We start from the raw sequence: 26,172 nt of genomic DNA on the forward strand, positions 1-26,172 counted from the left end.
AGATAGGCTGAGACATGGGAGTTCTGCCAGGGTCCTATGGTGAAGAGGGATGGGAGAAAGATGACCTTTGGGGGCTGTAGCTGCCACATACACTTTGTGAAATGCCTCTCTAAAAGAAACAAAGGGGCTGCTGCATATAAAGCAAAGTCCCCAGTGAGGAGTGCTGCAGATAGTATGAGAAAAGGTCCCCAGAGCAGAGCAGAAGAGCCCTTTGCCTCACTGTGTTGTTTTCAGCATTCCCACAGCACTTTGCCTTTTGAGCTCAGCCTTGCAAGCTCCAAGGCAAATCAACAAGTTCAAGCAGGAAGCTAATTCAAGCTCTGAATAAAACCCATACCTGACAACTTTAGTTATTAGGCTGATGCGTCATATTTACATTAATTTGAGCACTACTTAGATTCAATTACAATTATTCTTCCATATATTCATTCCAAGAGATTTCAATGACTTAGCAGATAGCATATATAATCAAAGCTTAGCTGAAGAAACAGGTTTGCTCTCTACAGACATACTGTTCCTCTGCCTGGGTGCTGACTACAGCACGCTATGCATGGGTCTGCACGGATGTGCCTAATAGGGTATCAGGATCTGGAACAGTGTCAAACAACAGGTACTGAAAAGCTCATGAGCCTTGGCCATAGTCCCAGGGTCAAATAACAGCCCCTGTGGTGAGGGTCCATGTTCACCTTAACGTGGGCTTTTACAGTCTGGAAGTACTCCTGGATTCCTCTTTTGCTGTTCATTGATCATCTTGCAGTGATGCCTAGCACAAATTTTTTCATCAGCAGCTGGCCAGAAAGTTTATTCCAGATAATCTTGAGGTCCCTTGCAACCTGGTAGTCTATGATTCTATGATTCCAGACGGTATTTGGTTCATTCTCCCTCCCTTTTCCCCATTTTTCAGGAACAAAACTTACATCTGTTTGATGCAGAGTATGTCAAAGCACTCAAGAAGAGTGCCACACCATGGCACCATGTCACAATCTGTTCTAGTTGTTTGATAACTCCTAGGTATAGCCTGTGTTGCTCGTGACTGATAACATGTTAAATGATCTGCATCCCCTAAGTGGAGAAACTGTTTCCCTCTTCCTACTGCCAACACCCCAAGACCACACTGTCATACTCATGAGCTACAGAGTGAAGAGTGAAAGCTCCGTATTCCACCCTTGTATTTGGATTTCTTTCACTCACTTGGTGTAGTATGAAGACTTGAGGTGTATGGCAAAGAACTGATCTTTCCCCAGGCATTAGAGATAGGGCACATGCAAGCAAATTTTACAGTCCGAGTACTCTTTGGAGACCTACATGCCCACAAAACTTCTCAGTATGTTGGGGGGGGACAACAGTGAACAGAAAAGCCCTCCCTCTGGACATGAATTTCCCTCTCAAGGTAGGAGAGAGCAAGTAAACTGGGGCTACTTTAAAATCGAGCAGTTCTGTGTTTCTCTGATTGTCCTACACTTTTCAGTGATGGGGAGTAGTTTCCTGAGCAGTTTGTCTGCCCTGAGGAAGGTCCCGATTTCAAAGGAAGCAAAAGCTGGTTCTGAAAGTGACTATTTCTCATCAATTATTTCCGTGCTGTTTGCTCCTCCCAACACGGTTCTGTCCGTCCGAGCCGCCGGAGCCGCGGCCGCCCGAGCGCTGCGGGGCGGGGGTCCCCGGCCGCGCCCCCGCGCTGCAGTGGGGGGTTCGCTCCACTCGAGGGAGCTCCTGCTTCTGAGTAGCCCAAATCAAACCCTCAGCACCTTCAGGCAAAATCCTGCGGGTGGCAAACCCCCTGTGCCGGGGGCGGCTACACGCAGGGACTCCTTTCCTCTGGAAGGCTGAGGAGATGCTTGTGCTGGAGCCTGAGATGCTCCTGGGTGAGGCAAGGCGTTTCCAAGCCTGTTTGTTTTCGGCCCGAGGTGTCCAGAGCTCTGGCCACCCTCCCAGCAGCTGGATTGGCCACGGCACCCACCGCACTCCCTCGTGTCCTTGTCACCGCAGCTGCTCCAGCTGAAGCGCTGCTGAATGTGGGTGTGCAGCGTGGACCGTGCTGGAAGGGGCAGGTTCCCAGGAGGAGCTGACTGACACGGCTCACAGGATCACTGAACTATTCAAAAAAGTAGACTTGAGGAACAAGGCCTACTTTGGCTATTTCTCAATCAGGAAAAATTAACTTTACTGTGTCCTGCACAGTGACTTAGCACTGCAGAAGACTGCATTTTCCCAAGGAATCACTCTCTCAGGAAGCTGACTGTATATAAAGAGAATGACTAAGGAGATAATTTCATTCCTTTGAAAAAAAAATCCCTTATGTCACAGATCCGTGCCTCAAAGTATCAAGACAAAAGTAGGGTCTAATCAAATGCTTAGAAAGCATCTGCAGCTTTGGAAGGACAGCGTTAAGGGAGCTGCTCCTCACATCCCTGGTCAGCCAGGAATCCCAGTAGTGCAGATGCTTTTGGAGAAGGCCAGAGGGCAAAATCCATCCCCGGCTTCATTAGAGACAGTTAAACCTGATTCATCCTGTCTCCAGCCACTCCCTGACTTGTCTTTGGAAAGCCAGCACACACCGAGCGAGGCGTTCCCCAGCCAGGGTCAGGTGTCAGAGGCAGCTTCTCCAGCAAGCCGGTGTGAGTCAGAGTGTTTGGGAACTGCTCCAAGCTATTGGAAAAAAACAACTCCCAAATTAGCTGGGGTGGCTCCCAAGCGAATCCACCTCCGCGGGGAAGGAGGTGATCTAATGAAAGCGTGCGGTCAGAAATCAAAAGAGCCTGGAAAGCATTCCAAGCTGCATAATAAGATTTCACATTTCATATCTTCAAAGCATTAAGTGAACATTATCTAATTAATCCTCACAACACTCCTCAGAGATATTATCCCTATTTCACAGACAGAGAAACCAAGGCACAAAGTTAAGTCACTTGCCTGGGGCCAGAGAAGGGAGTGTCGAGGCTGGGATTAGAGTCCAGGAGTTCCTGGCGCCCAATTTTTTCCTCAGACTACTGGGTCATGTGTCTTCCCTGCAGGGAAGATAATAATGAGCCCATAATTACCCATACAAATTCCCAGTGACCAGGCTAGGCCGTCTGTATAAAGCTATTTGTAATTCCAATAAACACGCTCACAATTTAGCTGCCTCCATGAACTACCAGTACTCTCTCAGCCATAGGAACCCAGACTTTCAAATAGGGACTGTTCTTTGACAGAGCAAATCCCAGCTCTGACCTACTCCAAGGGCCATTGGAGAACATCTTGTTACTTGTAAATCCCTAGTGACCATCCATGTATGGCATGAGTACTGTGGGAGCTGTTGTGGCAAGGCAAGGTTTGTGGAGAGAGGGAACAGAGCTGGAAAAAATGGACAAGCCCTTTGGTCACACATGCCCTTTTCCAAGCCTGATGAAGAAACTGAAACTTTTTGCTCAGTACAGGCTGAGAGCAACTCCTCACCATCAAAGGAGATGTTGTGTGGTCAACTGCATTGCTCAGCTTGGTCTGTCTGTCTTGTAAGATAAATGACCCCTTCCACAAGTAGACATGGTTCCCTGAAAGGGCCTTGAGCAGACTCACTGTATTATCACTGGAAAACTCAGGGCACCCAAAGTGCCCCACACCTTCAGCTCGTTCCCTGTCCAGCCCAGGAGAAGAGGGGAGTAATCTGCAACCTCCCTGCTGCTTGAGCTCCAGTGTACATCCCAAGGAGATGTCTCTGCTCGGAGGCACCCATTGTGCCAGGGTTTTACCCTGTTTTTCCATCACAATGAGGCCTCTGTGAGTGTGAGAGGGTGTGCCCATGTGGCTGTGTGCCAGTACTTCTGTGGTGCTCTATGCCCTCTTCTACCAATATATTTGAACCCAGTGAGCTGGTCTTCCTGACCTGAGGCTCAGGCATTGTGTGCCTGGTACCCTCCATCATTCAATGTTTTCCTGCTGTCATCACAGCAGGAGCCCCTTTCCATAAAGCCTTTATCATTCCTACTCAAACCCAACTTATTGTTACTCCAGAGAAGAGATCACCATGGAATTCCCATGGGGGTGTGGAACACTGCTGTATCACACATTATTTTAGCTGAGACTTGAATGTCTGCCTGGCTCTTCTCCCATGCTGAGGTGTCTACTCTTGCTTGCAATGTACTTTGCCAGGGATACCTATGGCTCTTGTCACAGACCAGCACAGCACCCCCCTAGACACTCTGATACATAGAAGTAGCCCCTCTTCCTGCCGGTCAGCCTCTGTGCTTGGGGCAGACAGCTCACAGTGATGTCAAGGATGCTGCAAGAACTAATAACAAACTCAGGTTTTGGTGGTCAAGGGGCCTATAGCTGCCTGGGGATAGGATAGCACTTGTGATGGGCAGGGACACAGCAAGCTGTTCTGTCCCCTTCACCAGGGCCAGGACTTGGGCTTGCTCCTCTAGAGCAGCACAGTGGTAAGGACTTCCCTGGGTGCTTTTGCTCTAGGCACATGGGTGCTGTTTCCCAGCCAGGTGATGCCACAGGTAACTGCCTACGGCTCCTGGAGGTTTGCTTCTGCCCAGGCACCAGTGTCAGAGATCCTCCCACACTGCTGGAATGCTGCTTAGTATTTCCTCTGATTCACAGTTTTGTGCAGAACCCCATCTGCTATTTTTCAGTACCTTAGGCAATATTTCACAACCAAGCCAGGCCAGCAGTAATGCTGAGCTCCAGATAATTTGGGCTGGTTGAAAGCTGTCCTACACTGGTCACATTACATTATTAGACCACTGGCCCCTTGCCTTTGGGACGTCTGGGGTTTAGAAGAGGCAGGGAGGTTGGTACAGCCTTGGGGAGGCAAAGGAGGCTACAGCAGTGTCCTCAAAGAAGTAAAAAAAAGGTTAGGAAGAGGTGTCAGCAATGAGTTTTCCTCCAAGAAGGGCTGAGCACTCACAGACTGTCTGTGCTCTGTAGGGTGCAATGCCACCTTGTCACTGAGGAGAGAACAGAAGGGCATTTCAAAGGCTTAAAGTAGCCATGTCTGTCAATGTGTGTCCCATGGTGCCACATCACATCCCCAGTGGGCTGCAGGGCAGACCAGCAGCAGGATTATAATGGAGCATTTGGGAACATGCACAGCTCTTTCTCAGCCAAGACCCCACAGCAAAGACGATCACTTAATAACAGAAGAGGGGCCACTTGGCATTTAGGGGCGTATTTCTCAAACTTGTTCAAAGCCTGCTCTGGTCCCAGGCTTTTAGTGCACCCAGTTGAGGAGTCTCATTGTGATGGTTGTGCTTTCAAACTACACAGCAGTGGCTTTTGCTGAGGGCCAAGTGCTTTGCACAGTGAACTGCTTTGGAGCTGCACTGAAATCAGAGATGCTGCTCTTTGAAACATCTGGCTTTTCCTTCATTTTTATTATTTCTTATAATCGTCTTTATTTACAGATCCGGAAGTATCATTAAAAGAAATTAAAGGCACATTTCGTTTACTAAAACATTTTCATGTAATTTTTTTTTAAATTATGGTAAAGGCACACACATATGTATCTTATCCAGCCTTTATGAGCAGATTTATTCTTCTCAGGAATCAAATTGCCTTTTCCTCACTTTTTTGATCCAAGGACCAAGAACTCCTGTGCAAGAACTTGTATAATTAATTTGTTAAGTCATAGATATGCTTTCACTGCAGTAACTGCCAGAAGAGCTTCTGGTTGGCTCATCTCCTACTGAGCTCTAACAAAAAAAATATGTATGTGTCTGTGTATGTCTCTCTCCCAACAGGCAAACCTTTATATAGAAAAAGATTGACAATAAATGCTGACAGACAGGAACTAGATTATTCCAGAAATCCTGCAAACCATACAAATATAACATTTTTTTCCGTAAGTGGTAAAGTTTAATGACATAAACCGATAGTATGAAATGGCATGTTAGAGGCTCATTAGACACTGACAGCTGTAAGCATTTCAGGATGCTGTATTAAAAACATCTGCTCAAAGGAAAAAATAGCATTAAAAAAGAAAGGAATGAAAAGTTGAGAACAGCCTCACATCCAATTTGTTGTCTGGTAGCTGCCAACGCTAGGAAAGACCTCCCAATTTCAATAAGCTCAATCTAGCAAGAGCCAGATCCTTGGGATCTGGATACACTGTGCCTCTAGTTACACATTTTGCCTTATATTCCCTGGCTTGTGGAGCATGTGTTTAGTGGAATGTTTTCATACAGCTATCCCATGGGAGGAGGTTTCAATAAGTAATATATCCACTGCACTACAATATCTTCTTACCAGTTCTGATCTAGCAGATTTTTCATTCAACATGCTCAAGACAGGTTTGAGACATGAAGAGATCCTGGGATGCAAAGGAAGACTAAAATGTTTTCTTAGGATTTTATGTAGTAATGGGAAAATACACATGGAGTCGATCACCCAAAATCCAGATGCAGCTACTGTTTGGCATCTGCTTCTCCTGTTTCTGATTTTGTTCATCCTGAAGCTGAGTTGCCGTACCTTTGGTGTCCTCAGCTACCAGGTGCTGGCATGCAGACAAGGAATCCAGGAAGAGGTGACCTCATGGTGCCTCTACGCCAAATAGCACAAAACAGTTTAAAAGACCCAAACAAACCCCACCCCTCTCCCCATCCTCCTAAGCTGAAGCCATGAGCTGTTCTGATCTCCAGATAGGGGCACTTCAGAGCTCACCCTGCTGGTCTCAGAAGGCTTCTGAGCCCCTTGGCCATTGCAAAGCAGAGAGGTGAGTCTCAGCCATGGGGATGGGTAGGAAGAACCCTCCCAGAGAACCAAAACACAAAGAGACTTGGGTGAAGCATTGCAGTTTTAGTTACTAAATGACTTGCAGCCATGGATGGAAGCTACTCCTCCTATTTTGCTGAAGGAAAATATACCACTGCAAACTGTAACTGAAATTGTAATACTTTGTGAAATGCAGTTCTGTTTCCTATATAGAACTGTTAATCTTTGAAGATGGGAAATGTCCACAAGAAGATATGTATGTGCAAATTTTCCTTTATGTAGAATTTTTAATTCAACATTTTTTAGTGCTATTTCATAAGAAAACTTTCAGGATTTCCAGGTGACTCTGGAAGCATGAGCATCTGATGCCTGGAAATGAGACTGACAAAGAGCATCAAAGCAGATGTTCCCCAAGCATCTCAGGTTGCTCACTCCTTACTAGACAGAAAACCTGAAAGGGAAAAATGTCTCTAATGGAAACCCATTGAAAAGCAGGAAAGCTGAGCAAGCAAGTTATGCCATTGAAACAGGAGACTGAGACCCTCTTGAGAATGGGGTGAGCCTGAAAGTTTAAAAGCACAGCAACAAGGTCAGATTCCTGACACTTCAATTGCTGACCATGAGCTGAGCTGTCTGTACTCTCAAAATGCCAAGTAACACCACTGCACATAGCCCTCATAAAAGGTTTGATTCCTTTATATTTTCCCCAGCCAAACTTGTGCATATCTGTGGACAGTCTCTGCCTCAGCTGACATGTAACTGGGGCAGGTGTAGCAAGGACCGAGCTGGAGACACAGTGGCTGTTTATTCATCTTGCCCAAGGCCTGCAAGGAGATTTTGGTAGCTCTCCTTTCACTTCAGTGGATTTTGGCCCAAGACAGAGGGAAGGGAAACAAGAGCCACTACAGCTACTGATCTGGTACATCTACACAGTACTTCTGGCATTTAGTGTGTCACTGGAACAAAGTCTTAACACATGAACACAATCTTTTTGATATTTCTCATTTTTAGAGTCTCTCAAGCTGTTAGGAAAGAAAACAAAATCTCACAAAAAATTTCATCAAAGTGCTGCTTTTGAGTATCAGTTTCACTTCTAGCAGCCCATTTACCCAAAGCCATCCTTCGACAGATATGAAGTAACTATTCTTCTTGCCAACCCAAAGGGAATTTCATGGGCAATTACTTCCTGCTTCCATCTTGAACCAAGGACTCACAGAAAGATTTATTTCTGAGCAAATATCTGAAAGCTTCTCCAGTTGTGTCTAAATATTTATGTTCATGTCTACATAGTAAAGATTGCATCTCATATGAAAGAAAGAGGTACAGACAAATAAAGGAAGTCTCAGTGACAAAGGGAAGTGATGAAAACTGCCAACCAGTTTGAAGATTAGACAAATGGCTTCTGAGGCTCAGATCACAGCACTGTAACTTCATTGTTGCTAAATGCAATTTTGCACAGTCTTAGGAGACATATTCTGTATGGCACATCTTTCATAATTAAGAAGAAAACTATTGTCTCTTTTCCAAGTCAAATAAACTGTTTGGGGGAGGGGAGTGGTGGCATGAAGTAAGAGTGGTGAGCTGGTCTGAGAGACAATTTTGAAACTTTAGATTGAGAGGAGTCTGAAAGTCTGAGCTGGGGACAAAGGACTCATCTGCAGCATCACATAAAAGGCCCTGGCACAGAAAGCTGTCAGGATCCTGGCTGCAAATACTCAGGGCATGTTGAAAGCCTAAGGACAATAGACCTGACCCAGCACTGTGGAGCCAAAGGGTAAACCTGCAGTATGTGCAACATCAAATCGGAGCAGACACATGCAGAAGGGATCAAAGGCAGTGTGAGCTTTCCCCACCTGCTGCCCTGCCTGCACATCACTGCCTGCACAGGCTTTGTGCTGGCTACAATGGTGTCTCTGGTCACAGTTATCATGGTGTTGCCTGACAGCAGCCAGAAAGCACGGACATTCTCAGTGCAGGGTCAGATGGGATTTGCAGATGGAGGAGTTTGTATTTTGAGTCTCATTTGCTGGCCACTGAGAGATGATCCAAGTAAATGCTATCAATCCCATGGGATGGCAGGCTCAGAAATGAGCAGGGTTAGAGTTAGCTGTCATTCTTCATCAATTCAGTTTGAAGGTCTCCCTGTGCATTTGCTATATTGCCACATACTGACAATCTCCATGCTGACCATGAGCTAGGAGAAAAAAAGCTCCAAGCGAACATTTTTATTCTTAAGAAATCTTGCAATTACAAAGATTCATCTTAAATGTGGTGCGTCTAGTGATGTGCTTGTCCCTTCTTTCATCTGCTGGACTCCAGCAATAAACTCAGTAATTGTGGCCATTCTCACAGTAAGCGTGGCAGGTTCACTGTGCCAACTGAGATGTATCATTCACCATGAGTGGCAAGGTTGGTGGCTGGGTTTAGGCTAAGTCCCTGGCAAATTCCAGTGCTGAGTCCACTGGCAGGTCTTCAGACACAGCCTCTGGGACTGTTTTGGATTCAGGAAATTGCTGGTTTGGCCTCTGTCTCAAGTCTTCTTGGACATAGCTCCCCTTTGTCTTCTTCTCCATGACATGCATTCCCTTTGAAACAATTAGAACCTTCTCAAGCTCTTTGTTTCTAATTCTGGGCAGTTTAGCACAAAGTATATTTATGCTAATTGCATACTGAAAGTACATTCTTCTTGGCTTGGCTTTCTCTTGCTAGGACCTTTAAGAATATATTTGTCATTGCTGGGAGCAACATTGGAGTTGGGAGAGCTGCAAACTTAAAGGATCTGGCCTCACCTGTTTTATTCTCCCCTGGAATTGAGTAGCACAGGGTATTGATGCCTTGAAAGTTTTCCTGCTCTTGTTTCACTTCAAAATGTCAGCTCTACTTTAAAACTTGATGGTTCCCATCCAAATAAGCATATCTGTTCTGAACCTGGCTGATGTAAGGCTCAGATCTGAGCAGATCTTCTCTGCAATGGAGCAGAGATGGGAGTGAACAAAAAAACTAGTGTCCCACCTTTGGAGAGTGTATTCCAAGCCAAGGCTGTTGTTATGGTGCATGAAATGAGTCCTTGAATTGAAAACTAGCACAGGCATTTCTACATAGCATGTAGCACATTCAGGTTTTGCACAGAAGTGGTCTTCAGTGGACAGAGCACCATCCAAAGCTGTTGATAAGGCTCCTCTGGCCAAAAGAGAGGTCACTCTGTGCTGTTAACAAATCCAAACAGTAGAAGGGATAAAAATATATTTTTAGGAACCTTCCATATTGCTAAAAGAATTTTTTCTAAAGTAATACTTGAACGTCTACAAACAACATTTGTCCCCATGCTTTTCTTCCCTCCCTCCCTCCCCCCTCATTCCTTCATTTTTAGGTCCTTTGCCACAGTAAGGTATCTCCACTATTTTTGCTTCCCATTTCTCCTTTCAAAGGCTGTTTCCAACAGCAGAAGCTAACGTTGTGATGCCAGCAATTACGGTGTAACTGGAACTAAAATGTTGGGAAGCAGGGAGATGACTGGTGACTATTGTTTTTTTCATGTATTAAGGATAGATGGAAACAGGAGCACCTCAATTTTTCATATTTTTTTCATATTTTTCTTTTTTTTCATATTTTTTGGCCTATCTGTGTTTTTTTGATCAAAATTCTATTAAGTCGCACGTATGAGTGTTTTAAAAGAACAATTAAAAAAATAATCAATTTCAGACGATGAAAGGAAAGGGTTCCTGGGGAAAAATGGACCCAAGCAGGCCTATCTGCAGGGTGTTTTTCAGACCTTGATCACACACACAAGAGGCAAACTGGAGGCTGGTGACCACCCAGACACTGCTGAGGTGCAAGGCAGAGTTAGCTCATCCTGCTGAGATACTGACATATCTCCACCAGGTCCTGGTTACCTTCAAGACCGTGTATCCAGGACTATGATGGAATAGTGGGGTGTAGATGATCATCCTTTTTTTTCTGCTAAGCTTCAAAGAACCTGGTCACCTGTGCTCTCACTTGGGTTGGAACACCTTGCACATGATATTGATGTGCCTGCCAGGCATGTGGGTGACTCTAACTTCAGAGTCAAACAACCTTCTCAGCATGATCCTCTCAGAACCTTGTCACTGGTCCTTCAGCAAGGTGCACATGTGGATCCAGCCAGAAAAACTCCACCCAGACAGGCAGCCATCTCTCACAGTGCTTAGAAGCATGCCAGTAGATTTCATGAATGAAGTTGCCTCTGAATCCTGGTGTTGCATTTCACAACCATTTTGAGTTTGCTACATGTTAGTGACAGCAGAAGGCTAAGCATGATCTGCAAGTTCTAGCCCAGAAACAATGTCAATGGCCTCTGTGAGCTCCCAACTGCTGCTGCAGTGGTGGGGAGAGCTGGCATACCTGAGCCTTTAGGCTCTGGTACAACTTATTAACACAACCCTGTTCTAAATGCAGCTGTGGTACAGGATTTAGAAAGGCTTTGTAGTCATCTCCCATCTTCAGAACATTTTGAGGTGGAAGCAAACCCACGTCCTGTACTTTAGCATCTGCTGCCCAAGGGACTGGTGGCCTGGAGTGGAATGGGCTGGAGGGGACGTGCTGTCTCTAAGCTAATTCAAAGCAGGATGTGCAGGCTCTGGCTCCTCCAGCTGACATGGTTCTGCACAGACGTGAGTGCCAGAAGAGAGCAGAAAATGGCTGGCACTGGGATTGCCCTTTGTACCCTGGGATTTGCCCTCAGTGGGCAAGTCTGCAGTTCAAATGGCTTCCTGTTTGCTTTACCAAAGGAAAAAAAGATACAGTTAACATCCGGCCCAAATACCCCAAGGATATTACTTCAATCTATCTTCCAGCTTGGACTATTTCAATTTCCCAAACTGTATTCAGCCCCATGAAGAAAAAGACACCTTATGGGCCGAAAGGACTCATTTGTTAAAAAAAAAAAAAATGCAGCGGGTTTGTGCTGCTGGATTTATGGCTGAGAAAGTAACACACAGACAGAGCCCTGCACTTTGATAGCTTAGCACTTCTGTGATGTGTGAATGAAGTCCAGCAGGCCCAGAACCATGGTAATCTCCGAGGTTTGATCTCTGTCTGTAATGAGATGCCAGCAGCCTGTACTTCAAAGCCTGCATTGATACAGATAATCTTCTGAAAGGCTCTGCATTTTGAGGCAGCTTGTATTGGGGATTACAGTGAAAACAGGAGGAGATGATGGAAGAGGAGGTGATTGTTTGATGCGCATTCCTTCCGTTTCTGTCCTTTTGTTTTTGATTTCCAAAAGGTGGTGCAGTCCTGTCCCCCACACCCTCAGCTCAGCAGGACTTGGTCATGTCAGATGAACCCTGTGTGCTCTGGGGCAGATAGGCTGGCTGAGATGCTCTTCTGACCAAGAAGTCTGTGAAAATGCATCCATTTGTGCTGAAGTGATGGATGCTACATCATCCTGGCTGAAATATGAGCAGATACTGCATTAGAAATGGCACAGGCAGTTAAATGTTACACCTCCAAACTTCTGAGGTTATTTCTTTCTCAAAACTGTTGTAAGGGAGTAGGAGAGAGGGTAACAATGACAGGAGACCACAGGCTATGAGAAACACGTTATAAAACAAAATGAACAGTAGTTTCATGTACACAATTATGCGCTATGTTGAAAGTATATAATTTTCAAGGCATGTCTGACCAGGAAACAGAACTGAAATATTTTTATGTTGACGAACACTACTGATCTAAGAGAAAAATGGTGGCAAATGTGTATCTTGATTGCTCTTTCAGCAAGAAGAGTTACAGAAATAGACCAGAAACTAGACTATAAATTAAATTGAAATAGATAGAGGTTAATATCTGGGATGCCAGTACTGGCTGCATTGTTTTCAGAAACTTTTTTGAAAACCACTCATATATTTAAGCACAGTTAAACCTGTATTTTCTAGGCATAAAATGAAATAATTTTACATGGGGTCTATATTTCTGCCTGTCTTGCAGGGACAGCAGCACTGACAGCAGAATGGTGAGAGAAGTCATAGGGGTAGCATGAGTAGAAAAGTGGTTGCACCAATGAATTCAGTCACTGTTGTGTGCCCTACTCTTTGCCACACGAGGAGGTGAAACACGGGTCAGGTTTTGGAATGCTACCACCAACACCCTGCCTGGTCCTCAGGATAGAGAGATGTACCATGTTGGTTCAAGATCTCAGTAAGGAAACACCCCTTTGTCTTTTCACCATCACACACTTAGATCCATCATCCCTTCCTGAGCAAAAGAGACCCAGAACTCTTTCACAGATGTGACAAAATGCAAAGAGGGGGAACTGTGTAAATGGGGAAACTGAAAGCAGAAGGTAAGGCAGCCAAATCTTCCTTGCACTGTGGAGAGCGCTGGACGGCAGACACCACACTTGAAGTGGAGTAACATACACAGCATCCAGCAGGAGAGGCTTGAGAAAGGGTAGGTGTTTGCTTGATTGAATCACCAGGTGAAAGAGGTTGGTTGATTTCCAAAAGTGTCATTCAAGGAGCTCTATCCAAGTGGTGATGGCAAATTCAGTGGGCTGACTGTAAAAATATAGTTAGGCCATAAAATATTTTAAGGAGCAATGGCATAAAAGGAATCAAAGCTGATTCTAAGCACTGCTTCAACACATCAGGATCAAGTCTGGCAGAGGTCTGACTCTGAGATCAGCTGAGTTTGGGATCTGAAAGCAATGCTCAGGAAGGGCAAGACCACTGTAGAGAAGCAAGGTGAATTCTTGGTGTCCATGGTTCTTGTAGCAGAAACTGGGAGATTTCCACACTGGAACCTTCTTGGGAGAGGACTTGGCCAGAGTGTGTCTCAAATTCAGTGGGATTGTATGTGGCAAAAATAGGTAGGATGGGGCCTGCCAGACTACAGGAGCAAACAGCAAGGGATTCAAGACCACCTAAGGATGTCTGGACTCAATTACTGAGATAGTGCCCACCTTGGGATGTCAGGAAGCAAAACTGACACCAAGGTTAAAAGAGGGATCAGGAGGATCTGGAGTCCTAGAGGCAAGTAAGCCTGAGGGCTGTGCCAGCCAAAGTAATAAAAGTTTCAATAAAAGATCAAACTAGTGGACACCTTTAAATGGTATGATCTGGATAGATATGATCCACTTGGTAAGAGCCAACATGGCTTCTGGAAATCCTGCCTTTCCAATCTCTCAAAGTTCTTGAAAGAAGTACCAAATGTATTGATGAAGGTTATCTAGGAAAGTCTATCCCCACAGACTTCTAAGGAAACTAAGAAACTAGGGGAAGGGGGAAGTCGTGGCATAGAGAAATGGCTGAAAGGCAGGAAACAGAGCACAGGCAAAATGGTCATTTAACTCAATAGAAGGAAGTTAGCAGTGGAAATTTCAGGGATCTGCACTGAAGTCTGTTGTGTTCAAAATACCCATAAATAACATGGGAAAGGGCATGAGCAGTGAGAGACAAAGGTCACACATGATACAAAATTGTTTAAAGTAATAAGGGCAGGTTGTGACAAATTGCAGACACATCTCATGCGACCGTATGAAATGTCAGTTGAAGTTCAGTGTAGCTAAGGATAAAGAAAAAAACACCATGAAAACCAGTCCTGATTTCACACACCAGATTTTGATAATGGAGTTGACCATTTTCTATCAAGAAGCAGGCTGTGGGATTAGGACAGGTGACTCTATAAAGTACTGCACTGCTGCAGGGCTGTGGAATTCCTTGAAGGAGTATGCAAAGGACAGAAGTAGTTTTAACCAATTCAAGGGGAGACTGGACAAGTACTTGGAAGGAAATCCATTACAAGTCACTTGAAAAATTGCTGTAAGTTCACAAAAAACCCAACGCCTCTGCCTTGCTTGTCTCCCACCCTGAGACCAGGCTGCTTTTGAACCCTGGGGTCTTAGGGGGTACTTGGGGTCTTATGGGGAGAAGTGAAACCACAAATGGGGTTAACACTTGAAAGCCTACGGGGCTCTGAGAAGGCCAAGGGGAGACTGGGACAAGGTGGAAAGGAGGTGATAATGACTGCATGGAGAAATCAGCCTACAGAGCTCATACAGAGCAGCTGGGCTCTTACACTACATACTTGGGGCAGAGCTGATGTTTAAGACATGGCATGTCTGGAGCTGTACCTCACAAACTGACTAGGGATTTTAAAACAATGGTATGAGATAATTACTGCTCACAAAGTCCTACGTGAGGACAGGGAACAAAGACTAGATGAATGCAGCAATTAAGAGAGACAGAAGGGCATACGTGTTCCCAGTGAAACTGAAGGTCTGCACTGAGAACCAGCAAAAGGGTTCAACTGGTTTAGCTAGGAAGCATGGAGAGATTGACTGGTTGGGAAGTAAATTGACTGGATTAAGTGTGGAGAATGCTTTCACATCTGAGCAGGGTTACAAGGGACAAAATCCATCTCTTCACTGCAGGGAACAAGGACACTTACAGGTGACCTGTCTCATAGGGTGAGTCAAACACAATGATAGGGGGGCAGAGAGATCTTTGAGGGAAAAGATTTTGAAGCAGTTAATTTTATATTTACTTTATAAAATATCCTGATGGAAGTAGCCAGATGAGAAAAAGTGAAGGGGAGGCAGAGGGAGATAGAGAGAGAAAGAGAGAAAAAAAGATGGAAAGAGACTGAAAGAGTGTTAAGGACCGAACGGCTCAGAAAAAATAACAACATAAAGAAAGTCCATAGAGAACACCGAACCAGCCTAAAAAAATAAAAAAGAAAATAAAGTACCAGGCACAAGGAAACTAAAACTTTAGTTTCAGTCCGTGAAGTAAAACATGGACAGGGAGGCATAAGTGAGAGATGCACAGGTGAGGACTGTGTTTGATTTCAGTGACACTTTATGGACACATCTGCTATGTCTCATACCCAGCTGCATGTTACCTCACTCCTCTGTCTGAGACTCATCTTACGTGAAAGCTTCTGGTAAATCACACAACTGTGATTTTCATTTTTTCACAAGTTTTACCAAGTTAGTCCTCCATGAAAAATGTGCTGCATGCATCCTTGTCCCCGCTGATTCCCTTTGGATACATGGGCACAAACACAACCTCACAAATTTCAGAGCATCTCCATTACCAAGGAGGGCTATAGATCCCAGATCCGAAATCCTGGTGGGCTCCGCCATCATGCTCATCCTCAGACCTGACAGGGCCCCAGAGCCCCAGGAGCCTCACAGAGAGCCTCTCTAAAGGCACAGTTGATGGAAAGGCAAGGAATATGGAGAAATGTGTTTTTCCAAGTTGGACTGCCTCAGAAGCAGCACACCACAACTGCACTATCAATTATAAATTGAAAAAAATACCAAAGAATTGCTGAGGTTCCTAGTCTGTGATTAGGCAGAGACCTTAATTCATGCTTGCCTATATCCAGAGGATGGCTCCTACTCAGGGCTAAGTTTTTTCACACGGACTAAAAGAGAAGCAGATTTCATCAAAGCAATGTACTGACTTGCACTGTTAAAACCAGCAGCTGCTACAGAGAAAGTTTCCTGCAGGACCACCGGTGAAACAGCATCCTCTTTCAAGCAGTCTTGATGGAAAGAGGAGATAAATCCTCACTTTTTGTGTCTTGCTCTGTCTCAGCTTCCTTTGGACAAACCATGCTGTGTTGAGTGCATGAGGCCATACCAGAGAGAGGATGGGGCATGAGGAGCACGCACACAGCATGAGGAAGCTGGAGGGAAAATTCTCCCCTTGTTTCCTACTCCTCACAAGATCAGCACTTCGACATGCCGAGCACCTGCAATCTGATTTCTGAGGTGAGGCTTCCCCCACAGATGCAGTGTTTCCCTTCTTCATCTGTGCAGGAGCACAGGGTGGTATTAAGGGTGTATAAACAAATGAAATTGTAAAAGCTCCCCATCTTCAGTGATGCATCAGCTGGATGTGTTCTGTATTCACGGTAGCTAATTGTCCTCCTCTAAAAGACAAAATCCAAAGTAAAACAGCAACAAGAGATCTTCAACTATTTTTAAACCAAATTATTCATTATGTAAGTAATGAAAAAGGTCATCAAAACTACCAACCTCCTCCTGGACTTGAAAGGATCACAAATCCTGTTTCATTAATGACAGAAGCAATGATTTCCCTGTGAGGCAGTTAGACGTCTCTCTGTTTAGCAGAACAAGAAAGACAGAGAGTTAAAACAGATCTCTTGCTTCAGAAAGCATCAAAGAACAATTTTTATAGCACATGTTAAAGAGAAGGTTTGTTTGTGTAGTGTAATATATTATTATATTATATTAAATGCACTTTCCAAATACATATCCTCCTCCTGTCCCTGTGCTTCTATGAGATGTCTATTTACACTAAATTATACACCTCCAGAATAATATAATCCTGCTATTCTTACTTCAAAGACTTTTGTTGAGCATGCGTTGGAAACTTTCATCAAACACTTCACATCAGCTAAATGTTATTGCTTTTAAGTGTCTTCAGAACACTAAAGAAATCTCTCTCCAAGCTTTTATTTGGTTGAAGCAAGCACCTGCAAGATATAGGCAGAATTACTTTCCTAGGACACAGGCTTATCATGGCTTCAACCAGAGGGAACCTGTGTTTTATCTCACCTGATGCAACACTTCATCTTAGTCTTAATTCACCTTTCACTTCTGGTAACCTCTAGGGCACCTTTAATGACTACTGGAGATCTTCTCTAGCAGGCTGTACATTTTAGGAAGAAATCCTTTGACTGAAATCAATGGCTTCTGGCTTCTGGAAAGGTTTTAGTCCTTGTTTCCAGCTACTACATACTTGGAAACACTCCTGAGTGCTTCTGACTATATAGTGGCTTTGAAAATGCAACTCCACTGCAGGGGTACAGCCATAAAGCCAAGCCAAAATCTCTCATTTCTCATTCTCATTCTCTGCTGCCTTATTTGCCTTGCCTGTCACCCCATACTGCTATGCTCATAGGACATGGACTCACACGGTGAGTAAAAAGCTGTACCTGATGTAAGACACCTGAGAATCAGTCTCAGCAGCCAACAAGCAGGGTTCCTGACTAGAAGGCCATCTTGTGAGAGGTCACACACTGCCCATGCTTTGCAGACAGATGTTAACACCCTCCCAGGAGGCACCAGCCAAAGCATTTTCCCAAGTTTCCATCGGGGTAAGAGTCTCTCCTCCTTTTGCAGCATTAGAAAAGCACGTCTGAACAGTCTTGAATTTCATTCCCTATGGAAGAAGAAGATGTACTTCTTAAATAATAACAGCACCATTGCAGCATTATAACTTTAACACTTCCCAACTCTCATGCCTCTGGGGTGCTGCCTCTATTTTGCAGGTGAAGGAATAGTGAAGCAAAAACCTGCCATCTGTTCTGGATCGGAGCAGAACAATGCCAGATATGGAGACAGGTGTTCTGACTTCCTGCTCTAAGCCCATGCTTTGTTAGTCTTTTAGACCAAAAGGCCATTGTTAGGTGAGAAAGAAGGAGAGCCAGAGCTGTATTACTATTGATTGGCTTTTCTGGTCTTCCCAGAGCAGAGTGTAGGCCATTCCATGGCATCACGGTCAGGAAAGCTGCAGTGTCCATAGTACAGCCGTACCAGCCCAGTCCATCCAGCACACACCAGGGTGCAATTTATACATTTTTACTACTCTGCAAGATGTTTTCTCAGTGTGCTTCTCACCTTTACAACTAGAACCAGTTCTGAAATTGAATCTTAGAATTAAAACTAAAAAAAACACAAAACAACAACAAAACCATTTTGGCAAATGTGACACAGATGCATGTCCTTGAATATTCACAGTAGGCTTCTACCTTATTTGCAGAAGCTGCAATTTTAGGGATCCCATTTTTCACAGGGCAATTTGGCTTTCATTGAGCTCCCTAAGTGCATGTCACAAACTTGGTTTTGGAATCATCCCTCTGGAGACAACTTGAACTTGCCATACCACATGAACACAAGACATTATGCAACTACTTTCTCTCTCTTTTATTGTTTTAATTTATTTATGCAAAATTTTCTCCTGGATTTTTGATAGCAATGTAATTTTTTTTGTTTAATCAAAATCTTTCCCCTTTTTTTCTATGTAGTGATGTAATAAATGTAAGAGTAATTGGATCAGACTTGTAGATTTAGCTAGTGCCATTCTAGTCCAAACAGAAAAAAAAGAAATATTTTCCAATATGAGGCCCTCATTGTAAGCCTAGGACCAAGAAGGTAAATGACGTGGGAAGCAGCATTTCTGAAGTTACAGCACCAAAAGCTCCAAAATTACACTGACAGGAAACTCTTAGAGCAGATAGCTAAAGATGCTGGGATTTCCATTCTCTAGATTGTTTTCTCTTACTTTTGAAACTGTCTAGCTACTACACAGTGTACAGTGGTGTTAAAGAAGCATTTACCCATCTCTCTAGGGCTGAGTCTTTGGTGGCAACTTCTGGGACACCCCACTTCAAACTGTGCTTTGAGCAGAGTTTACTGAGCAGCTGGTAGTCTGACTGCAGTCTGAAGTATTGCTGCAGGCCTGCCTTAGCAACTCAGAGGTATGGTATACACTTTCTAGGTGATATTAATACCAGTGCTACTAGAAACCACAAGAAATTATTGTGGTTTGCAGTTTCATTCCAAGGTCTCAACTCAATCCAGACATTTGTTTCAGGTCTGCACATTTTTTCAGGAGACCTGGACAAAATTCTCCAAAAATTGAGTTACTTTATTGCTTGCAATAAAAAATAATAAAAAAAAATTAAAAACAAAAACCCAAACCTCAAACAAATCTCAAAAAAAAGGAATTTACAAAAGGAGAAAAATCCTGGTGTCTTTAATCAAATTTCTGTATACAATTTCTGTGTGATACACATCCTCACACAACATAACCTTTAAAGAGCTAGAAACAAGTAAGGCAATGTGTGTGGGGAGAAATCATGTTTTATTTGAGCAGGTGATCAAGTTGGAAAAGGCTGGGGTCATTCAAGCTCTACACCAAATCTGAAATGGAGACTGCAGACTTCAAAGTTTCAAAGCTCCTGTCAGATGTGTGAAGTGGCTTGACTCTGTCTGAGCAACAACATGAATCCTAACCCCACATAAAGGCCCTCCAAGGCCACACCATCAGCATCCTGCATCCTACAGCCATTCCTCCCTGAAAGCTGTATGCTTCACCCCATGCCTGACCTGGCAGAAACCACACAGGGGAAAGGGAACACCCACGGTGCACTGGGGTGAACTCACATGGGCAGTGGACAGACCTCTTACCAGGAGGGGAGCACTTTTCAGGCAACAGCTGTTGTAGCCTTTTGATCCTGGGTCTCAATAAAAAGCTATAAACTATTTTAAACTGGTGGTATCCTTCAGGATGTAACAAATCTTGGATTTAGCTGGTTAATTTGTCCAATCTGATTACCCCTTCTAACCTCTCTCTGCCTTCTACTGTCTCTTTTTCCCTTGAGAAAACCACATCATCACCTGTCCAACTTCAGCATCCCACCCTTCACTCCACAGAACCAGTTGTGCTCCTGCACAGGTGGGTCATGGAACCACCCTGGCTAGTGAAACAGGAACAGGTTGTCCCCACTTTGCTCTCAGCATTAACATTTACTGTCTCTGTTTCAAATCTGATGTTCAGGGGATATCAAGGCAAAGGAACACCCTATCTGCCTTGTCTAAAACATGATCAACTTCACAAATAAAAGCTTTTTTCTCTCTCTCTCTCCTCTTTCAATGCCTTTCTTTGCTTAGGAAGAGCCCTTGAATATCCTATGAATGTAACTCAACAAAATGACAATGCCATCCCTGTCTTTCTTCTGAGTAACCAGCCAGAATCTGCTTCTCTTAGGTCATGTTAGGTGTTCTTGCTCTACAGCTCTTTTATACTGAGCTGTTTTCAGCCACAAAAACCCTAAATAATTTTCATAGATACTGTTTTTAGATAATAGCCCTTCCTTTTGTTTCATATTTTTTTCTCCTGCATGGAAAATTCAAATTTTATCCTATTAAAACAGACTCTGGAAAATTTTTTGTAATTGAGCTCAGCATCAGCTTTTCCATGATATGGAATTCAGATTAACAGCTGTCCAACCCACTGAAATATCTTTTAATATATCATCAATTTAACTTTCTTTGGCACTTTTGAAATTAACATGGCTTTTCAAGATTTATAGTAAATAAACATCACCAAATGAGAGATTTAATCTGCACCTATTCAAAATACTTATTTCTAATAGCTCTTGTCCAACAGCCCACTTAGTCTTTAACAGATTGCTGTTATTTATCATCCTCATGTGGTAGTAGCCCATTATCTTCCTCTTTTGTAAATGGAAAATAGTGGGGTTTATTGAATATTTTATTTTATATCATTATTATGTCTCTTTCAAATAGTGGTGCTGTATCATTGCTTCCATTTCTCTTGTTCCTGATACAGGTAAAAAGCTTTTCTTTTCAATGTCCTTTGCTTCACGTTGCTGCCAGCTTGTCACACCAGTGATGTTTTCATCTTCCATCTTGGGTGTTTTCTACTATACAACCTGCAATCTCTTTTCATTGGCACTTGGATGGAGGGAGAGGGTACTTGCTATTTGTTTTAACTTGTTCCTCATTCACCACTGAACCAGAATGAGCTTTAAAACAAATTTATCTTCTCTCCTGCCTGACTTCCCTAGCTATATTTATTTTGTCTGTCTGAGCAGCTTCTTTTAAAGAACTTTCAGAATCCTCTCACATTTTTTGTATCTACACTCTTGCTCACAGGATTTTCACTGGTAATGCTCCTCAGCTGGACAACACCAGCTGGTTGAAGCATAAGATAACTCCCAGGTGGATCCACCTGGCTAACTGCTGGCCCCAGCTGCCAGCATCTGCATCTCAGGGCAGTGGAAAGGTTCAGTCCGGATGGATGAACCTTTCTGTACTCTCTCTAGCACCATTTGACACATTTCAGTGTATGGAGTTTGTCTCTCAGACACTGTACTGGATGCTACTACAGTGGAAGCAAAGTAATTTGTAATCATCTTCCATTTTGCAGGATTCCTAGAGATGTTAAGTGAGAGGAATTCCCCCTCTGCTCTAGGTCTCACTGGTGTGGGACAGGAGAAGGAGATAACTTAAATTTGTTGACAGACAACCCTCTGCAGAGCTAAAAAACATATCCATTACAGCTCCCTGGAGCTGTAGGGTTTAGGAATTCAGGAATTCCACTGAGAATTAAATTCTTTTCCGTCTCAGAGGGTACCTTATTTTTAATTTTTAATTTTTAGCTGTAAATTCTCCTCTTGCTGCAGAGTCAGACACAAAAATAGTTTCTTTTCTCAGAAATTCAGTTTTCCATTAATTCATTGGAAGATTATGGAAGATGCTCAGTCCACACAGACACAGTCTGTTTCACTTAAATGCTCATTAACTAAAAGAATTAAGGATGCAGTGCAGGACTCTGCAAAGTCCTACCAAGAGGCTGTGATCCCCTGCTCTGCCATGGCTCCAGTGACAGATGGAGAGGAAAGGAGCTAAACAAGCATGATATCCTTTCCAGCAAGAAATAGCTGTGCCTGCAGTGAGTTAGGAACTGTACTTGTTTGTGTACAGGCAAGACAAAGACCAGGCAATTTAGTTCCTATCTGGGGTGGACTAAGAGCCTGCTGCAGTGATGTTTTGGATTATTCTGCACAGGATTTCAGCACAATTTTATACAACTCTGGAGCTCCTGGAAGGAGCAAACACACAGGTTCATTTGCATGTTACAAACTGGCAGATCTGGGTAGTTCAAATGACTGGGTAGGAATAATTCTGTCTAGCATTTTTATGTGATCTCAGAGCACATACTCAAACTGTGCAAAATTTACTTTGTGATATAGCAAAGTCTAAATACTTCAAACATTTTTAGTTTCCTGAGGCTTGTCAGAACCCTGCCCCATTATACTGAGTAGCATGTTTAAGTTTGAGTCTATCAGATGAATTCTAAAGTAAATAATATTTGAACAAGATGAAGAACATAAAGTTGCAAAATAAAAAGCTTTTTTAAAAGCACCCTATTACTCTGTTCAAATACCCCAGCATTAGAGTGCTTGGAAACCTCTTAGAGCTAAGTGTGCATTTTTAAATAACATAAGTTGTTCAGGCTGTAGTTACTGAATTCCAGCTTGACACTGAGCACTTAAAGAGTTTAGAGAATCCAGACTCTTTTATCAGCTTGCAGACAAGGGCACTAAATGTCATGTGGGCTTCCTTTTGGCTTGCAGCCACAAGTTGTGCATAGTATTTAATGTAGTCTCTGGTTCTTAAAGTATTAGGAAAACCTGAAAACAAAGTGTCTGCCATTAGTGAAATTGGTGCTGCCTTTGACAATCTACAGTATGCATTTCAGGTTTGGTATGCCTCAAAACTTCCCTAAAAACAGAGAGCAGGGGTTTCCTGGAACTTCTTCACAAGATATAGAGAAAATTCTCAGGGTCCTGAAAGCATGTGCTCACCTTTCCCATCCATACATTTTGAAAATTGATTAAATAACCCACTTTGTTATGGCTTTTTGTCCCACACTTTACCAGAAAATAAGATATGGATCATGAGCATTACACTAATGATTGTGACATTTCTTTTGTGCGTAGTAAAATATTTAGATTATGAGGCTAAATTCACCATAAAAATAGAATAGTAAGGGAAAATGATAAAATCATTAAATACATTAACATGTTCTTCTTTAAGAATTAAAATCTTTACCTCATCAGATGCATAATATTATAGAAAGGAAAGCATTACTCTGGAAAGCTATCAAATATCAGTAAGTATTTATAGAAAGATTGATGTAATGATACAAACAGATAATAGTCTATGTTAAAAGAAATGAAGCCAGTTTAATCTCAGTAGTAGTAATAGAATGCAGCAGTAGGAAAAAAGTCTGAGATATCCCCTAAATTATAAATTCCAAGAGGAAATAAAGCATTTTATTCTTAATAGGATTTTAACCATGAACACTCCTCACAAACATTGGCATTTTCAAAGGTTTTGCAAAGATAGCATTCTGGTTTGCTTCCAAGAACCTGGGATATTTCTGTCCCATTTTGAGCATAGTGTTACCAGATCTAAGCCATAATTTCTGCTCTGTGTTTACCCCACAGTAGCGTCTCTTCCACCCAAACTGCTTCACAGCATGCAGAACCATTAAACCATAGGTATCCCCTGCTCTCTAACAACCTAGGTAAACTCCCATTTCTAGTCATTCTTATCTCCATGCCTCCTATTTGGTCTCTTTTCAGCAATACGTGACTTTTGCCTTTACAAAGGTATTTCCCCACTTCGAACCAAAGGGAGCACAGATGAAGAAAAATAATTGGACTTTCACAGGAAAGTATAAAAAGAGTGTGTAAATTGGTGGGAAGGCGGTGGGCATGCTTTTGGGGCAGCTTCTCATACCCCAGCCTACAAAGGCTCTGCTGTGTTGGGGGTGACCACGAGGAAAAGGTGACATTCCCAGATAAACCTTCTATGCATGGCTGTAATACTCACCTCAGGTGACCGATATGTTGGGAGGTGTGGAGGGACATCCTTGAGGAATTGGACAATATCCCTCTGGCCCCTTCTCAGGCTGGAATTTGGATCCTGAATACTGAGATGAGAGCAGCTGCTGTGTACAAATAATCATGAAATTATTCAGCTTCCTGTATTTTTCGTGGTACCAGCCATAACACAGCCCAATACAAAAAGGCTGCCCCAGGGACTAAAGGGGCAACAGCACAGGCCCTACATCTCTCTGAGTCCCTGGTCCAACATCAATGGCATCAGTGACATCCCTAAGCCTTAGTTCAGCTGTGCCAAAGCCTCCTGCCACGCTTTAGCCTCACTTTTATGCATCCCAAGGCATTTCCTTGAGAATCTGGAGGACTCAGAACAAGTTCCCTGACCTTTAGCCCCAGGTTTCCTCCAGTCTGGCCATGAGCTTGTTGCTGTGCTCAGGCACCATGTGGCTTGGCAGTCCCCAGCCCCAGTGGCCCTGTGCCACCTTCCATTGCAGCATTCCCTGCAGATGGCACTCCTCCCAGCCAACTGAAGGCACCTAAACTGGGCTAGCTATGGAAAGTAGAATAAAACAACATAAAATAGAGTGAATTTCATTGGGAAGACAGTTCCCAATGGTGGGTAACTCACCACATCCTAAAAGAGGGTTCTTCCAAGATCTTTGGGCACTAAACCCCAGATGCAGCAGTACAGACTGAGCATTGAGTTTTAGCTCAATCTGAGGGTGAGCACCAAGCCGTCAGCTGTGTCTCATGCAAGAAAGTGAGTAATTGTCTGCATTTACAAAACAGGGAATTTTGTAGGAAAATTGCATGTTCTGAAAATGATTTTGTTGAAAATCTGAGTTTCCTTTCCACATATGGGTTTCTTACTTTCTTTTATGCATTTTGACATTATGTACACAAGAGTGCTTTAATTCAATTACTTCTCTCAGTATTAAATTATTCTGACATTGTTTATTCCATTACTTCTCCTACAAATTTGAGGAGGGCTGAACACTGGTTTTAATTCTGTCTGTCAGTTCCTGATTCACTGCCATTGCAATGTACATCATTTGAAGTGGGAAATACTAGCAAAAGCTGGAAATTGCTCAAGGACACACTACTGGATGCACCCAGCCTGACTATCCAGAGAGGGAAGGGGGAAAAACAGTTATTCTAGCCACAAAAACACCCCAGTTAGGAGAACTGACCAGAACAACAGAAGTGACACAATGGTGTTTGAATATAAAAGGAAAGTTAATAGCAAGTTGTGAGATACAAATTGAAATTGGAGCCAACTGATAAAATAGGCAAAAGGTAAAGAAATTAATGAAAATTCAGTCATCAGTGGCATTAATAACGGGGTATATAAAATGTGTTAGGAAGAAAAGGAACTCAAACAAAAGGACTGTGGATATTTAATAGATGCTTTTGCCTTCAGAACAGAGTGGGAGAACTGAATCAACTCATAGGACATATATGCACTGAAAAGCTAATCGTCTTTCATGAGGGAGAATTCAAGCCAGAATCTACTAAAATTGAATCTTCTTAAATCAAAAGGACCAAAGCACTTACCCCAGAGGGTCCTAAAGGCTGGGGAATTGCTGAAATTAATACGTTAGGAGTAAACAGATTGGCATTTCCCCTGGCTTTGATATGTTCTTATTTTTCCAAGACTGAAAAAGATGGAGAGGATCTACCGAGGAACTGCTACATTGCTTCTCTACCCAAGCAAAATAATGGAACATATTGTCTCTGAAAAAAAAAATATTATGAGAGTAATACAGAACCAGCACAGGCATGTAGGGTTTCAAGGAGCACAGATCTTGTCAAACAAATCATTTCTGTTTTGGAGAAGATGACATTTCTTGTTGATAAAGGTAACCGTGTTGACTGATGCAGTTTATTTGAATTTCCCCAAAGTGTTTGGTTTGGTATTACACTAAATTTTAACTCAAATATTTATACAGAAATAAATGGACACGCCCAAGATTAAAAATCTGGCTCTTTTACAATCTCCGCTATGCCAGTATTTTTAGTAATGCA

At 43.1% G+C, this 26,172-nt stretch overlaps 1 long non-coding RNA gene across 1 annotated transcript; it reads right to left on the reverse strand.

Moving 5' to 3' along the window:
* Positions 1-5,322: 5,322 nt before the first annotated feature.
* On the reverse strand, positions 5,323-24,403 carry LOC116440270. The gene is made up of 4 exons (XR_004238520.1): positions 24,137-24,403; positions 17,641-17,867; positions 16,718-16,802; positions 5,323-12,125 (listed from the first exon to the last, which is right to left on the reverse strand). It is a non-coding gene; the product is annotated as an uncharacterized LOC116440270 (long non-coding RNA).
* Positions 24,404-26,172: the final 1,769 nt, after the last annotated feature.

The sequence above is a fragment of the Corvus moneduloides genome, chromosome 1, assembly GCF_009650955.1.
Source record: "Corvus moneduloides isolate bCorMon1 chromosome 1, bCorMon1.pri, whole genome shotgun sequence".
Lineage (NCBI taxonomy): Eukaryota > Metazoa > Chordata > Aves > Passeriformes > Corvidae > Corvus > Corvus moneduloides.